The 15796-nt window shown below is 40.4% G+C and overlaps 1 protein-coding gene across 2 annotated transcripts in view; it reads right to left on the minus strand.

Annotated features, from left to right (window-relative positions):
• The window catches only part of FRMD7 (FERM domain containing 7), a gene marked incomplete at both ends in the record, with an annotated part of 55054 nt that overhangs the window by 24124 nt on the left and 15134 nt on the right, over nucleotides 1-15796 (minus strand). The gene's annotated exons all lie outside the window — the stretch shown is intronic.

Consider the following 15796-nt stretch of genomic DNA (forward strand, 5'->3'; position numbering starts at 1 on the left):
AACTACGCATGGCTAGATCTGCAAATCTACCCTTTCAGTGGAATTCTTTCATCAATTCATCCCACAGGCAATTTGAAAGATTTTCCCCAAATTGACAGATAGTTTAATCAAGATGCAAATCTGACCTGCTTAAAATCCTTCAGTGGCTCCCTTCAGGATAAAGTCTCTACTCCTTAGCAGGAAGGCTGGGCCCTTTCCCTCATGTGGCCCTGCCTGCCCCTCCAGCCTCATCACTTTCCCTTCCCCCTTCCTTTCTAATAATCGCAGCCTGCTCATGTTTCCCCACACGTCAAGTAAATTCATGTCTCCATGCCTCTGCTCATGTCATTCCTTCTACACAGAACGCCCTTCCCACCTTTCTTTGCTTTGGCTTCCTCCTACTCAGCTCAGATGCCACTCCCCGGGAGACCTTTGGAGCCAAGGGCAACCTCCGTGCTCCCAAACACTCTTGCTTACCTCAAACATGGCACTTCTCACACGGGATGTCTATGTTCCCCGTTAGACTGAATTCCTTCATAGCAGGGGCCTTGCTTTAATTGTCTTGTTACTCACCAGGTCTAACTCAGAGCCTGCCACATACTAGGGGTCTTGAATGTTGGTTGATCCAACATGAAATTGACCAACTTCCTCCTCCGAGCTCCACGAGGAGATTTCATTCTACAGCTTTTCCCATCATAACTGCATCTAGCATACTCCTTTCACATAAGGCCACACATATTTTTTTTTCTTCATAAAGCCCGCATACACTGGGAGCACAAAACAGTCCCTTTTTCAGGCTTCTCTGAGAATAGGAGCTGTGAAGAGCTCTCTGTGAAAATCTCTATGAGCTGAGTGGGGCTGGAGCTGATCTTCAGCCAGCATTGCTGAGGCCGAGGGTTGCAGTTGCAGGGAGGACGGTGATGGGAAAATTGGGCCCTAGCTGATAGGCACAAAGACACGCTGCTGAAAACCCCTAGTTAAAGCCAAGTCACACGGTGCCTCTGGTGCTGCAAAGGAAGCTGGGTGCAGGGAAATGTAGTTGGAAATCACCGACGCATAGAATTAATGCCAACCTTGAGAGGTCAGAGAGTCCAGCCACCCTCCTCCCACACCCCACCCTCTCCCTCAAGGCAGTCCCACACGGAACAGAACCCACATCTGGTATTTAATAGCTTCCAGGAAGGCGACCTCCCCCATCCCCTTCCCCCAACGACCCCAAATGCTCCCCTCTCCCTTGGACTTCTCTCCACTTGGTTTCGTAGTCCAAAGCTCCATCAACTGAGATCCATGAGGGTTAACCAGGGTCCTATTTTTAAATGCAAATAGGATGCAGAGGGTGAAAGCTACTGCATCCTTAGTGCCTGGAGAGAGGGCTGAGGGAAAGGGGGTTTGATTTTATGTGGGGAGTCACATTGGAGCTGTGATCCAGGAAAAAGGGGTCAGCCCATGGTGGGGTTCGGGGGCTTGAAGGGCATTAGGGGGCAGTGGGGGAGGGGGTGTCTGGGAGGGAGGAGGGAGGGGGCGCTTCTGCCTATGTGGCAACCTTGCCTAGGGCAAGTCCTGACACAGACCATTCCAGACAAATGAAATCGCTGCTATTTTCAAAGTCCTCCAGACAAGGAGCTGTTATGGGATTTTTATTATGAATTAAAAAATTTTCTAAAGAGAGAGAGAGATGACAGCAATACTTTTTCCAACACCAAAGAAACGTTTCAGTCATGAGGACCAAATTCCGTCATAGACTCCAGTTTCTTTGCAAACAATTTAAGAAACTCAAGATTTTCCTTTCTCCTCCTCATTTTTTCTTTCTTTTTTTTTTTACCATTGGGGTGCTTAATCATCGCCATTAATGCTGCCACATTCCATGTGTTTGTATATTTAAATGTTTCTGCAGTCACAAAGAATATATAGCCATCCCTGTAAGGTTTCCAATCCAGGCTGCCTTTTTGCTCCTTTCTGTAAGATCCCATACCATGTTTATAAGAATAATCCCCTGATTCGTCCACCCCTGTACATCTTGCCAACTGGCTCTAAAAGCCTTTGGCATTTGTGCATTAGGAGGTCAGGAGCTCATGTGGCTCAAGCTCTCTACCCACATCTCCGGGAGAGGCATTTCCCTTCAACCCTCCATAGTGTACGTTGAAATTGGCCAGCCTAGTGGAATGTATTGCACAATAGGTAAGGTCTTGGTTCTGTCTTAACATGCAGCCTTTAATTTTTTTCAACCAATTCTTCAACTTGTATGTTATGATTATTTTTCTCATAATATCTCTATATACAACTTTCCTATTTTCTCTTTTCTGGACTTCTGATTCTCTTTTCCATTGCTTGTTCTTGTTTAAGCTGACACTTTTCAACATTCTAATCAAGCTCCTTAGTGGATCTAAATTATTTATCACCGGGCCTCCCACTCAAGGAATTGGAACTCCAATCCTGAACCCTGTCTTATATTCATCTCCCTTGGATTACAGTAGAGCAGTGTTTGCCTTTAAAAAAATCACACACACACATATAATTTAAAACTTTTCAGAACTTGTGTTTATAATCTTCAGCTTACAAGCTCGGTCTTAACCATTGGACACTGATTTCTTGGGGCTCCAAACTCATCTTCTCACGGAAACAATAAATATTCAAGGTGACCGTTTCCAAAAAACAGCCCATCAAATCTTCTATGCACATAGGGCTGTCATATAACAGTTTATTAAAACAAGCCTGTATTGTAATCCTGCTCTACCCACTTACTAACTGGATGAATTGGGGCAAATGTTTTAGCTCACAGATTGATCTCCCTTTTCCAGGTACCTGAAGACAGAAACCATGTGTCTGAGTACCTGGCATTATATACAGTGATTGGAAAAGAGTGGACATTCCATAAATGTTTACTGAATAAATAGATGAATGGATCCGAACATTTAACTTGATTCATGTGCATTAGCAGGACAGTCCTCTCAAGAGGAAGAACAAATTAGTTACTATGTGACCTACGGCAAATTACTGAACCGTTCTGAGCCTTGGTTTACTCATCTGTAAAATGGAGATAATAATAGTATTATGTTACAGAGTCGTTGTGTGGATTAATCAAGATAATTCACATCAAGGCCTTAGTACTATGCCTGGCACATCACAAGACATAAGTAATACACACATATATTTATAGATATATAGAGAGAAGAGTCTGGAAGAATACATACCAACCTGTTAACAACATTATTCCTGGAGAGGGGTTTAGATTAAAGGGAACCTTACCTTTTTAGTTTGTACATATCTGGATTCTTTTTTTAAATGAACAGGGACAGTAGAAACTCTCTTAATAAACTTTAATTCAACAACGCACAGAGAATGCTTTCCATTCCCCCTTTAAAACATTGACAGATGCCTAAGTCATGATGAAAGCTCATGGCTAGTAAGCTAATATGACTTTGCACTTCTACATCCATTGACTGAGTCTCAGGCTTGATAATAATTATTTTCTTGAACATATTTTGACAATTCTACTTATTATTGTAATTATACAATTTAATTATATTGTATGTATATCACAAGAATCATGATCACTAATAGCAAGAGTAGTTTCTATGAAAACCAAATTGAAAAAAAATCAATAAGGGGGAAATCCCCCAAAATGTGCTGTCAAATTAGTTTTGGGTAGGACAGCAGTAAAATATTGGGGGATAAAATCTGGAAGGATTCTGTACTCAAATTTTTCCACATTAAATGAACAAATACTGGAAATCATAGATGATGCCTTATGCGTATAAGTCAGAGAAGAAAAATGGAAACACCGATCAGAAGTCCTTACTCAAAATGCCCTTGACCCTGCATCAAAAGCTTGGCATATGAATATAAATGTATACGTTTTATGTTGAAGTAAGAAGTTTAAGGTGTTTGTGTGTAAATGTATGTATTTATTATGATTTTCTGCTTTGGCAAATTTGATCAATTAACTGATCAACAATCACCTTTGATCACATTAGATAACAGAGATTCTAATGCATCCACATAATGACTGTGTACTTCAAAAGAATGTAGGCTACAGAATTAAGGTTTCAGAAAAGGATAAGCTGGAACAACAGCGTATTATTAACAGTAGCATGATAGGCCATTTTAATTTTATAATGTGTATTGTGTTTCTCTGGAAAATATAACAAATATAAGGAAAATTAAAGAGTCTTATAGATGCTTCTCCTGTTTCCAGTGCTGATTCCCACATTCAAAATATTTCTCATGCTCCCCTCAGGAAACTGTTTTTGAAGTCACAGATAATAATCACCCATTCTTCTGATTTTATGGTTATGCCTCATTTTTGAATCCCAAAATATGACTATATAAACTCCGGTGACGACAACAAAATAGCAGAGAGAGAGAGAGAGAGAGAGACCTGTCTCTTCCTGTTTTATAAAGCCATCTGTCCTATCAGGTTAGGGCCCCACCCTTATGACCTCATTCAACCTTAATTACTTCCTAAAAGTCCTATCTCCAAATACAGTCAGATTAATCACATGGGGAGTGGGGTTAGAGGTTCAACATATGAATCTGGGTTGGGGGGATACAATTCAGTCCATAGCAATGACCCAACTTGATAGCCCACTTTAGTTATCATACTTGCTCTTTATGACTTTTGACTCTTTCCAAACACGAAATCCACTCTCAAATAATGAAGATTTGTGAGTCATTTTGGAAGCAATGTGCCCAGTTACAGAAGGCCAAAAAGGAGTTCCAAAATGTGCTGAGTACCTGCAATACACAGGAGAAGGCAGCACATCACGGTGGCTAAGAATGTGGGCTCTGAAGCCAGACACAGCTGGCTCTAGTTCTGACCTGTCTACCTGCTAGAGGGGTAATCTTGGGCAGACTATTTAATCTCTCTGAACCTTTGCTTCTTCAGTTGCAAAATAAGACTGTCAAACACAGAAGGGTCACATATTATATGATTCTATTTATATGAAATGTCCAGAACAGGCAAATCTATAGAGACAGAAAACAGATTGGTGGTGGTCAGAGACTGGGGGGAGAGGGGAATAGGGGGTGACTATTAACTAGTATGGGGCTTCTTTTGGGGAGGATGCATATATTCTGGAATTAGATAGTTGTGATGGTTGTACAACAATGAATATACTAAAAACCACTGAATTGTACACTTTTAAAGGATGAATCTTCTGGCATGTGAATGGCATCTCCATTTTAAAGAAGGGTCATAGCGAGCATCTAATGAGACTATTCTTGTCAAGTACTTTACACAGTATCTGGTCCAAAGGAAGAGCTCAAGAAATGTTGACTGTTTATAGGGCGACTATATAATTTATCATCCAAATTGGGACGGTTTTGAGAGTTGACAGGGCACTAGTAATTGTTATATTGTCACAATAGGTGTAAACCAGGACTGTCCTGGACAAACTCTGATGTATGGTCACCTAGTTATTTGTATTTGGACCACTCCAGGGGGTCTGTTTTGACAACGGCAGCATTTATTTGAATATTCAAAATCTGGAATATTAAGAATCAGAGACATGACTATTAGTTTCCCCTCATAGAAACCGGTGTCTGATGATCATTCCTCCAGTAGCAAGTGAATGAGGTACCCTTCAGTCATGTTAACCCTGGTTCCGTATTTTTATAGGTAAGGCTCAACCGTAACAACCACACAAAAAAACAGGGACAGAGAACTGCTTCACCAGTCTTAACCTTCTCCCTAATAAACATTTTAAAAGTCAATCCCTCTCCTTTAACATGTTTTTTCTCCATTCTTTATTCTCTTTTTTCAGTTCTCTTTGTTTTCCTGTTGTAATTTCCCCCTGTGCAAACTCCAGGCTTACTTTTGATGCGTTTGCCCTTTTCCTCCTGTATATGCCTTTACTCTTTTGTGACACTTTCTACAACCCCTTCAATTCAACACACAATACTGAGTGCCTGTTCTGTGCCAGGTACTTTCCTGAACTGCAGGGATACCGAGGTGAACAAGACCCAGGCATTACCACCAAGGAATACATAGGCTGGCAGGAAAGGCAGGCACGTCAACAGGTGATCGCAGTGGTTGGGACTAAGTGTGCTTTTAAGCTTGTATGCAGGGGTTAATGTGATATCACACCCAAAGGGCACCTAACCCAGAAATGTGGGTGAGGGTATAGTACATGGATTCTTTTTTTAAAAATTAATTAATTAAATAATTTTTTGGAGGGCTACATTTGGTCTCCATTGCCACTCAGGGGTTACTCTTTGATGCGGTGCACGGGCTTCTCATTGCTGTGGCTTCCCTTGTTGCAGAGCACAGGCTCCAGGTGTGTGGGCTTCAGTAGTTGTGGCTTGAAGGCTCTAGAGCGCAGGCTCAGTAGTTGTGGTGCACGGGATTAGTTGCTCCGTGGCATGTGGGATCTTCCCGGACCAGGGCTCGAACCCGTGTCCCCTGCATTGGCAGGCGAATTCTTAACCACTGAACCACCAGGGAAGTCCCTGCATAATGGATTCTTAACAGTGGGGACACCTAATCCAAGATAGGATGCAAGAGTTGGAATTAGCCAGGTGAAGAGGAGGAAAAGAGAAGGGTGTCAGAGGCAGAGATTAGAAAACAGGGTGTGAACAACTCGATTGTAAGCAGTGTGGTGTTCCTAAAGGAGCGAGGGAGATACAGGGACACTGAGCAGGAGCCTCACCAAGATGGGCAGAAATCTTGTAGAAAGTGTAGACCAAGATGCAGAAATCTTGTTCTGCATCTTGGTCTACACTCCCTCACCTCCATCCAGCTCTCTGTTTGTAAGCAGCAATAGGCACACACTTCATTTACAGAGTTTGGACCTTTCTGAAGGAATGTAAGTCTTCCTCCATTCCTGTTGTCTGCAGGCTACATCCAGAAACCTCAGAACCCTTTAAGTGTTAAACCCTGGGACTGCTCCTTTTAAAGGGCTGTTTCACTTTTCATTAAAAGTGCAAATATCCTGGGGCTTCCCTGGTAGCAGAGTGGTTAAGACTCCGCCTGCCAATGCAGGGGACAAGGGTTCCATCCCTAGTCCGGGAAGATCCCACATGCTGTGGAGCAACTAAGCCCATGTGCCACAACTACCGAACCCGCGTGCCAGAACTGCTGAATCCTGTGTGCCTAGAGCCCGTGCACCGCAACGAAGAGCAGCCCCTGCTCACTGCAACTAGAGAAAGCCCACGCAGCAACGAAGACCCAACGCAACCAAAAATAAATAAATTAAAAAAATATTTTAATGCAAATATCCTGACATTGCAACAAACAACAGCAAAAATCCGACACATATCTTATTCATCTACCAATATAGTCAGATGCAACCAGTTTTCTAAAAACGAAGTTGGACATACTTTCAAAATTTACACTGTGTAAACGACCCGGGGAACTAGGAAACAGAGCTCCTTTGGGGCAGGGCAGAAGAAATTACTGGCCAAGCTATAACCCTCCTGGGGGTTCAACTCCTGGTAAAAAGAGAACTGCTGAGAGTGGTGAGAGGCTAATTACCAGGTAGCTGCAGTTCATTCTAAAATGGAGCCCTCTCTGCAGGCAGTCTAGTCTTTCAGCATCTGGTAGAGAGCAAGGTGCAGTTAGACACATCAAAGAACAAAGAATAAGTAGGATGTCGAGGGAGGCCCTTTCCCCAGAGCCCAGAGGACTCAGCAATAAACCCCGGAGGGAAGAACAGTTTAAATGGGTACTTAAGACTTCCTGGTGGTGGTAAGCAGAGAGAACAAGCCTTGTAGTTGCTTGTGCACGTGTGAAATTCACACCAAATTACAACTGGTTTTTATTTTATTTCTGAAAACATAAAGCAGTTCAAAGTACTGCCTGTGTGATTGATGGAAGGCTTAAAGTTGCTTAAGATTAACAGCTCAGAAAGATTTCCGGCCCACGTGGCTGTCCTAGGGGAGTCCTGAAGGATCAACCTGAGCAGCTGACTGACCACCCGCCCCTTTTTTTCCTATTGAAGTAGAGTTGATTTACAATGTTGTGTTCATTTCTGCTGTACAGCAAAGTGATTCAGTTATACCTATATACCACCCTCTTTATCTGCAGCCATGTTGATACTGATTAAACTAAGTTCAGAAGGGAACTCGGGAGTCAGAGAGCTCGTCTAGGCCCTGATAGATGATACTTCCTAGCAGATACCCTTTTCAAGCTCTAAGGGAATGATGTATTACTGCCTGAGGCCTTAGGTTGGTTTGGCAATGATCTGGACATGTTCCATCTGATTCATACGCTTTGCTGGAATGTGTCTAAGAGACTCTCCTTGCTCAGAATTGCTCTTCATACTAAGGAAAGAAAAAAGAAAAAAACAGAACAAAACACGATTACCACCCTAATAGCAATCTTGCCCCCACTCCTGGGACATTGAAATTACCATGCCTACATTGGAAAAGCTGTTCAAAAGTGACAGTGTAATAATGGCATTCTCAAGCCAGTGCTCCCAAGTCCTGTCGAAATTACTAGCTACTCGGGTAATTAAAACAATTATAATTGTTTGTTTCCACTTAATGCTTTAGCACTAAATCCACGTGCTGTGTGTGATGCACAACCAGCTTCCAAATGGTAGTCGGCCTTTTCTTTTAAACTTCAGGTTGATAAAACATTCTGTGCATATCTATCAATCTGAGACATTCAGGACACAACAGAGATCATTCAATGTCATATAATCCGGGCCCTTCATTTTATAAGTGGGGAGATTTAGATCCAGACAAGGGAAGAGACTTGCCCAAGATCTTCCAGCAGGTTAATAGCAGATCTGGGATTGGAACCCAGGTCTTCTGGCCTCCAGTAATGGGCTCATTTTATTACACCGGACTGTCCTTAAATATAAAGGGAAAACTAATATCTAGGTGTATGAAGGACAACAAAAAGAGAAAAACACCTAAACTTGTTTCTTAGATTCACTCTTTCCTTTCATGTTCACTGTTTTATTTCTTTACCATCTTTTCTCAACTTTCGACTGTACTGTTAACTCACCTTGCTCTTCTTCTGCTTATTATTCCAATGTTTCTCCTTCTTTAGCCTCCCTTTCCTTGATTGTTCTACATTCCTGACTCTTCTTTCTAGAATCAGTTTTACTCCGTTTATAAAGTGTTCACTATGTTGCCCAGCAAGGCTGTGAGCAGGTTGGAGGCCACTCTGTTCTGACAGGTTGTGAATTTCACAGAAACTCTATAAAGAAGCCATTAAACAATAATTCCTTTTAAAATGTCTACTTAATAAGAGGCCATGAAACCCAATGTATCAGGGTTACTATGGAGAATCTCTGCTGGCTGAACAGAAAATCTTTTAAAAAAATATTTCAGAAACTATTCCAAGTTAAATGGAATCAAGAGACACATGTGGAGTTTAGGGTTCCATAAGAAAGTAGTATTTCAATGTATAAAATATACACAAGAATGTTAAATTCTGGATGATGGGATTATACTTGCATTTTATTTTCTTCTTTGTGCTTACCAGAATATTCTAATGAATTTATGTTCTGTCATATATAGAAGCTGGATTTGAAAGTTGAAAAAAAAATCAGAAAGAGAAAGACAAATACCATGTGATATCACTTATATGTGGAATCTAAAATATGACACAAATGAACCTATCTATGAAACAGAAACTGAATCAAGGACATAGAGAACAGAATGGTGGTTGCCAAGGAGGAGGGGGTTGGGGGAGGGATGGAGTGGGAGTTTGGGGTTAGTAGACGCAAACTATTATATATAGAATGGATAAACAACAAGGTCCTACTGTATAGCACGGAGAAGTATTCAATATCCTATGATAAACCATAATGGAAAAGAATATATAAAAAAAGAATGTATATATATGTATTACTGAATCACTTTGCTGTACAGCAGTAATTAACACAACATTGTAAATCAACTACACTTCAGTTTAAAACAAAAGAATCTTAGCATCAAATTTTGAAAAAAAAAGAAAATTGAAAAATAAATGAACCTCTAAAGGACTTCTGAGTAGCAAAATGAGTGGTCATCTGAGCCATCACTCAGGCTAATCTGTCTGTCATGAAGTGTCTCATTCCCCCACCCTTTCAACACCCCTACGTTAGCCAGGTGTGCATGCTTGTCAACACCTGTGGACTAGGTTAAGGGACCAGCTCTGCCCCCCAGCAAGAAGCCTATAAGGGCTTCCTGCCTGAGTCTCAACTTGGCTTCTTGCCAAGCTCCACTCTTGCAGAAGTCACTCAGGACTTGTGATTTCATTCCTCTTTCCCTATGCAGACATCTGCCTGAGTTCTTGACCCTTGTTCACTTAGTCTGTTTACTTGGGTTCCTGCTGTTTGGTTCTGGATTGGACCTACAATGCCCATGGGCTAGGCTCCACTCAGCTCTGCTCTCCCCTTGAGTAGTCTCCACCTCTGCTGTGCACACCATAGGTATTTCATGAAGATTGTGGTTTAGCAATATAACTTAACTCCTGGGCCTGCTTGCAGCCTTTTATCCCTTTCCTCCCAGCTACCCTGGCATACAGTCATGGAAGTCCTGAGTGCTAACTCCCTCCTGTGGGCCTTGGGGCGACTTAGGCTCTACAACCCAAAGCCTAAGAGTAGCATACTCCTCTCAGTCTGGCTTAGTCTGGGCTGATACCAGGTTTGCAGAACACTGCCGTCCTCCCTCCACAAGGCTACTTCAATACGGTGGATCTATGGTTAGGGTGTGTAACTCAAAACAGTTGTCTGGGATTCTCTAGCTGTACTCAGGGACAAGCACAACCAAGCCCAGAAAAATGTTAATTCATATATTTTATTAAATACTGCACATCTAAAATTCTAATGTACAAGAAAGAAAGGCATGGTATTCTTTCATCGAAATGAGAGAATTCAATCTTTCATTCCTTCAGCAGATAGTTATTGAGCATCTACTATGTTTCTGGTTAACTATACTACAGACCATACGACAGACTGTCACTGATGTCACTGAATTAAGAGAACGTACTGTGTCCTTTTGGGTGCATAACCCCCCTCCACGTTGAGCCCCAAAGAAGGACCTAGCTTTTTTGGCTTCATGCAATTCTCAGATGCCCTATACCTTATCGTTCTAACCCTGTCCATGTCTCTGAACCGTTTCCATTGTTCAGCTGTCCCCTGAAAGCTCCCCAACAGCTCTTGCAGGTCCTCCTTACATCGGGTCAGTTTTTCCCTGAAACAGCCAACCTTGTTGTGTCTGCATCACCACTCCCAACACACACAAGAGCTAACTGCTTAAGATGTGAAATGCCGAGATAACTCCAACACAGTGGCTCTTGAAAAACAAACATTAAAGAGATTATAGTGGTCGAGTGCATGGGCTCTTAACCCAGAGTGCCCCATTCAAATCCTGTTTCTACCACTTACTACTCCGTGACTTTGGGCAACCTACTTCACCTCTCTGCCCAGTTTGCTCATCTGTCAAACAGGGATACTCCATTGAGGGTTTCAGTGAGTTAATATATGTAAAATTTACATTAGTACCTAGTAAATGATAAACATTCTTTTGATATATATTAGCTAGTATCATTACTATTTAGGCTGGAAAGGAAGTGAGTAGTAATTGTGGGCTAGTGGGCAATGGGGTTGATATTTGCGGGGCAGGTGCCACTTTGAGTGGAGCCTCTATTTTGACTGCTTATGCAGCAGCCATTTTTTTGTTTCTTTTGTATTTTTAACAACTTTATTGGAGTATAATTGCTTTACAATAGAGTGTTAGTTTCTGCTTTGTAACAAAGTGAATCAGCTTTACATATACATATATCCCCATATCTCCTCCCTCTTGGGTCTCCCTCCCTCCCACCCTCCCTATCCCACCCCTCTAGGTAGTCACAAAGCACTGAGCTGATCTCCCTGTGCTATGCAGCTGCTTCCCACTAGCTATCCATTTTACATATGGTAGTATAGATAAATCCATGACACTCTCTCATTCCGTCCCAGCCTACCCTTCCCCCTCCCCGTGTCCTCAAGTCCATTCTCTACATCTGCGTCTTTATTCCTGTTCTGACCCTAGGTTCTTCAGAACTCTTTTTTTTTTTTTTTAGATTCCGTGTCTATGTGTTAGCATACAGCATTTGTTTTTCTCTTCCTGACTTACTTCAATCTGTATGACAGATGCTAGGTCCATCCACTTCACTGCACATAACTCAATTTTGTTTATTTTTATGGCGGAGTAATATTCCATTGTATGTATGTGCCACATCTTCTTTATCCATTCATCTGTCAATGGACACTTAGGTTGCTTCCATGTCCTGGCTATTGTAAATAGTGCTGCAATGAACATGTGGTACATGGCTCTATTTGAATTATGGTTTTCTCAGGGTATATGTCTAGTAGTGGGATTGCTGGGCATATGGTAGTTCTATTTGTAGCTTTTTAAGGAACCTCCATACTGTTCTCCATAGTGGCTGTATCAATTTACACTCCCACCAACAGTGCAAGAGGACTCCCTTTTCTCCGCACCTTCTCCAGCATTTACTGTTTGTAGATTTTTTTCATTATGGCCATTCTGGCTGGTGTGAGGTGATGCCTCGTTGTACTTTTGATTTGTATTTCTCTAATGATTAGTGATGTTGAGCATTCATTCATGTGTTTGTTAGCAATCTGTATATCTTCTTTGGAGAAATGTCTATTTAGGTCTTCTGCCCAGTTTTGGATTGGGTTGTTTGTTTGTTTTTTTTTTGGTATTGAGCTGCATTAGCGGCTTGTAAATTTTGGAGATTAATCCTTTGTCAGTTCCTTCATTTGCAAATATTTTCTCCCATTCTGAGGGCTGTCTTTTAGTCTTGTTTATGGTTTCCGTTGCTGTGCAAAAGCTTTTAAGTTTCATTAGGTAACATTTGTTTATTTTTGTTCTTATTTCCAGTTCTCTAGGAGGTGGGTCAAAAAGGATCTTGCTGTCATTTATGTCATAGAGTGTTCTGCCTAGTTTTTCCTCTAAGAGTTTTAGAGTATCTGGCCTTACATTTAGGTCTTTAATCCATTTCAAGTTTATTTTTATATATGATGTTAGAGAGTGTTCTAAATTCATTCTTTTATATGTAGCTGTCCAGTTTTCGCAGCACCACTTATTGAACAGGCTGTCTTTTCTCCATTGTATATTCTTGCCTCCTTTATCAAAAATAAGGTGACCATATGTGCATGGGTTTATCTCTGGGCTTTCTATCCTGCTGCATTGATCTATATGCCTGTTTTTGTACCAGTACCATACTGTCTTGATTACTGTAGCTTTGTAATATAGTCTGAAGTCAGGGAACTTGATTGCTCTAGCTCCGTTTTTCTTTCTCAAGATTGCCTTTGCTATTTGGGATCTTTTGTGTTTCCATACAAATTGTGAATTTTTTTGTTCTATTTCTGTGAAAAATGCCATTGATAGTTTGATATGGATTGCATTGAATCTGTAGATTGCTTTGGGTAGAATCGTCATCTTCACAATGTTGGTTCTTCCAATCCAAGTACATGGTATACCTCTCCGTCTGTTTGTATCACCTTTAATTTCTTTCATCAGTGTCTTATAGTTTTCTGCATACAGGTTGTTCGTCTCCTTAGGTAGGTTTATTCCTAGGTATTTTATTCATTTTTTTGCAATGGTAAATGGCAGTGTTTCCTTAATTTCTCTTTCAGATTTTTCTGCATTAGTGTATAGGAATGCAAGAGATTTCTGTGCATTAATTTTGTATCCTGCTACTTTACCAAATTCATTGATTAGTTCTAGTATTTTTCTGGTACAGTCTTTAGGATTCTCTATGTATAGTGTCATGTCATCTGCAAACAGTGACAGCTCTACTTCTTTTTCTCCAATTTGTATTCCTTTTATTTCTTTTTCTTCTCTGATTGCTGTGGCTAAAAGTTCCAAAACTATGTTGAATAATAGTGCTGAGAGTTGACAGACTTGTCTTCTTCCTGATCTTAGTGAAAATGGTCTCAATTTTTCACCATTGAGAATGATGTTGGCTGTGGGTTTGACATATATGGCCTTTATTATGTTTAGGTAAGTTCCCTGTATGCCTACTTTCTGGAGGGTTTTTACCGTAAATGGGTGTTGAATTTTGTCAAAAGCTTTTTCTGCATCTATTGAGATGATCATATGGTTTTTATCTTTCCGTTTGTTAATATGGTGTATCACATTGATAGATTTGCTTATTTTGAAGAACCCTTGCATTCCTGGGATAAGCCTCAATTGATCATGGTGTATGATCCTTTTCATGTGCTGTTGGATTCTGTTTGCTAGTATTTTGTTGAGGAGTTTTGCATCTATGTTCATCAGTGATATTGGCCTGTAGTTTTCTTTCTTTGTGACATCTTTGTCTGGTTTTGGTATCAGGTTGATGGTGGCCTCATAGACTGAGTTTGGGAGTGTTCCTCCCTGTGCTATATTTTGGAAGGTTTTGAGAAGGATAGGTGTTAGCTCTTCTCTAAATGTTTGATAGAATTCGCCTGTGAAGCCATCTGATCCTGGGCTTTTGTTTGTTGGAAGATTTTTAAACACAGTCTCAATTTCAGTGCTTGTGATTGGTCTGTTCATATATTCTATTTCTTCCTGGTTCAGTCTCGGAAGGTTGTGCCTTTCTAAGAATTTGTCCATTTCTTCCAAGTTGTCCATTTTATTGGCATATAGTTACTTGTAATCTCTCATTATCCTTTGTATTTCTGCAGTGTTAGTTGTTACTTCTTTTTCATTTCTCATTCTATTGATTTGAGTCTTCTCCCTTTTCTTTTGGTGAGTCTGGCTAGTGGTTTATCAATTTTGTTTCTCTTTTCAAAGAACCAGCTTTTAGTTTTATTGATCTTTGCTATTGTTTCCTTCATTTCTTTTCCATTTATTTCTGATCTGATATTTATGATTTCTTTCCTTCTGCTAACTTTGGAGAGTTTTTTTTCTTCTTTCTCTAATTGCGTTAGGTGTAAAGTTAAGTTGTTTATTTGAGATGTTTCTTGTTTCTTGAGGCAGGATGGTATTGCTGTAAACTTCCTTCTTAGAACTGCTTTTGCTGCATCCCATAGGATTTTGGTCATCGTATTTTCATTGTCATTTGTTTCTAGGTAGTTTTTGATTTCTTCTTTCATTTCTTCATGGATCTCTTGGTTATTAAGTAGTATATTGTTTAGTCTCTATGCGTTTGTATTTTTTACAAATTTTTTCCTGTAATTGATATTTAGTCTCATAGCATTGTGGTCAGAAAAGATACTTGATATGGTTTCAATTTTCTTAAATTTACCAAGGCTTGATTTGTGACCCAAGATATGATCTATCCTGGAGAATGTTCCATGAGCACTTGAGAAGAAAGTGTATTCTGTTGTTTTTGGGTGGAATGTCCTATAAATATCAATTAAGTCCATCTTGTTTAGTGTATCATTTAAAGCTTGTCTTTCATTATTTATTTTCATTTTGTATGATCAGTCCATTGGTGAAGGTAGGGTGTTAAAGTCCCCTACTATGAGTGTGTTACTGTCGACTTCCCCTTTTATGGCTGTTAGCATTTGCCTTATGTATTGAGGTGCTCCTATGTTGGGTGCATAAATATTTACAATTGTTATATCTTCTTCTTGGATTGATCCCTTGATCATTATGTAGTGTCCTTCTTTGTCTCTTGTAATAGTCTTTATTTTAGAGTCTATTTTGTCTGATACGAGAATTGCTACTCCAGCTTTCTTTTGATTTCCATTTGCATGGAATATCTTTTTCCATCCCCTCAGTTTCAGTGGGTATGTGTCCCTAGGTCTGAAGTGTGTCTCTTGTAAACAGCATATATATGGGTCTTGTTTTTGTATCCATTCAGCCAGTCTATGTCTTTTGGTGGGAGCATTTAATCCATTTACGTTTAAGGTAATTATCAATATGTATGTTCCTATTACCATTTTCT

The sequence above is a fragment of the Grampus griseus genome, assembly GCF_964374135.1.
Source record: "Grampus griseus genome assembly, chromosome: X".
Lineage (NCBI taxonomy): Eukaryota > Metazoa > Chordata > Mammalia > Artiodactyla > Delphinidae > Grampus > Grampus griseus.